General features: G+C 33.3%; 1 protein-coding gene across 1 annotated transcript in view; it reads right to left on the bottom strand.

Moving 5' to 3' along the window:
• The window catches only part of LOC106871565 (F-box/WD repeat-containing protein sel-10), a 160,670-nt gene extending 158,904 nt beyond the window's left edge, over positions 1-1,766 (bottom strand). The window contains exons 1-2 of the mRNA XM_014918071.2: positions 1,509-1,766; positions 1,162-1,231 (exon numbers count right to left, since the gene is read on the bottom strand). The gene's annotated coding sequence lies outside the window, so the exon portion shown is untranslated. The remainder of the gene's footprint in view (positions 1-1,161; positions 1,232-1,508) is intronic.
• Positions 1,767-2,318: the final 552 nt, after the last annotated feature.

Genomic DNA, 2,318 nt, shown 5'->3' with positions numbered 1-2,318 from the left:
TATATATATATATATATATATATGTATGTATGTATGTATGTATTATATACGTATTTGTGTGTCTGTGTTTGTCCCCACCATCATTTGACAACCGATGTTGGTGTATTTACATCCCCTAACCTAGCGGTTCGGCAAAAGAGTCCGATAGAATAAGTAATAGGTTTACAATGAATAAGTCCTGGGGTTGATTTGTTCGATTAAAGGCGGTGCTCCAGCACGGCTACAGTCAAATACTGAAACAAGTAACAAAAATAATAGAATATTATACATATACTCTCTCATTTTGGATTGCTATGATAGTAGGGTTTACATGAAATCAGATCTAATGTAGTATCTGGATAAAAAGAAGTAATTGATTGGTATTAATGTCTCTTCTTTAAATTTTATTCTTTCAATAGGCTATTATTTTATAAATTTAACCACAAGTTAGCCATAATTAAAACTCTCATCTCTGTACAATCGACAGTTGGTTCGTTTCTTGAGGATATCTTAGATAGAAATAAATACCTCAAGTTCGTTAACTTCAGCACCGTTGAATCAAATTATTGAAGTGTCTAATAGTGAGACGTTCTCGTTTTTGACCCAGAACAACTGGTGAGAAAAGAGCTACATTTCCACATTTGATATGATTCTAGCGTCGAAAATGTCTTCCCGAATTTCATGGCTTTCAGGAGAAGGATGTTTAAGTTGAAATGGAAATTTGAGTTGAATTTAGTTGAAAAATAATCTGCAACAAGACAATGGTGACCTTAACTTCTCCCCTACATCTACTGAAAATATGTGTGTGTGTTTGTGTGTGTGTGTATTTATATGAATGAACGAAAACTGGAACTTAGCGAGTGAAAGAGGGAGGCAGAGAGAGAAAAATATTTCAGATGAGAGAGAGACATGAAAATTATACTTCGGTCTCTACAAAGTTTATATGTACATGTATGTGTGTGTGTGTGAGAGCGGTATGTGCGTGTTTGTGTTATTTGTATATATGTATCTGTGTGTTTGTACGTGTGTGAGAGTGAATGTGTTTGTGCGGATGTGTGTTACTGTGTTTTGATAGATAGATAGATAGATAGATAGATAGATAGATAGATAGATAGATAGATAGATAGATGTTAAAATTTTTGAAAGAATATAAAAATATAATAATGCCTTTGTTCTACTTACTATTCCATTTCTGTGAAAAGCAGTGAATTATATATTTACATTCTGGTAATAAGAAACAGGAAGTCTGTAACTGAAGGGAGAAAAAAGGAAAACAAAAGATAAATAAACATATCAAAATGACGAAGTGCCATACACACATCTAGTGTGTATGGAAGGCAGGAATTATTGCTGTGAAGAATTTTTGAAGTCAAGTTTTGTTTTTGGTTTTACAGTTGAGTATCAATGCAATCAATGATGATGTGGGAATAATTGCAAAAATGCACTTGTGAATGAACAAATATTTCAAATAGACAAAAGATTTATAGAATGTGCATTTTATTTCTGTGTGAAACTATAGTTATGCTTACCTATATAATCATGGAGTCGAAGAAGAAAGAACAGTTTAACTCAAAGAACCGTCTGTTTTAAAGGGCATGCCACATCCAAAGAATAACCAGTTATGAATGTGTGCCAACATGTTTAACTTTGCAATTCACTAGTTTCTTTAACAAAAAAAAATTCTCAACATTAATTTCTTAATTAACGATAAATGCCATTCTATTTGCGTCATTATATTTACTGGCTATTTATAAAAATAAACAACACAGTAATCAAAATACATCCACGTCTTTCTACTTCCTTCTCCAGCCTATATATATCTAACAATGTACCTCTCTATCTCTCTCCCTCTCACTCTCTCTTTCTCACCCCTCTCTCTCGCTCCCACACACTCTCTCTCTCTCACCCATCCTGTCTCCTGTCAGCTCCACCTATTTTATCTTTCTACTCCAAAACCGTAATATTTCCTGTTGCTGAGTTTGTTTCTATTCCTTCATACTTTCTTCTCCTCCTTTGTCACTACCACCACGACTTCTTCTTCTTCTTCTTCTTTGCCTCCTCCTTCTCCTCTTCCTCGTTCTCCTCCTCCTCCTTCTTCCTCGTTCTCCTCCTCCTCTTTCTTTTTTCAACCCTCGTCCTTTTTCTTTTCTATATAGTTGTTGTTGCAGTTGTAATTATTATTATTATTATTATTATTATTATTATTATTATTATTATTATTTCCTCATAATTCAATAATTGAATTCCTTCGCATTCAATCTGTTTTTCGTTTTTATAGTCTGTGTGTGCATACGTATACATACAGACATAAATACATACATACATATGTGTGTGTGTAT

This window comes from Octopus bimaculoides, chromosome 2, assembly GCF_001194135.2.
Source record: "Octopus bimaculoides isolate UCB-OBI-ISO-001 chromosome 2, ASM119413v2, whole genome shotgun sequence".
NCBI lineage: Eukaryota > Metazoa > Mollusca > Cephalopoda > Octopoda > Octopodidae > Octopus > Octopus bimaculoides.
This window is presented reverse-complemented; position numbering and strand designations above follow the sequence as displayed.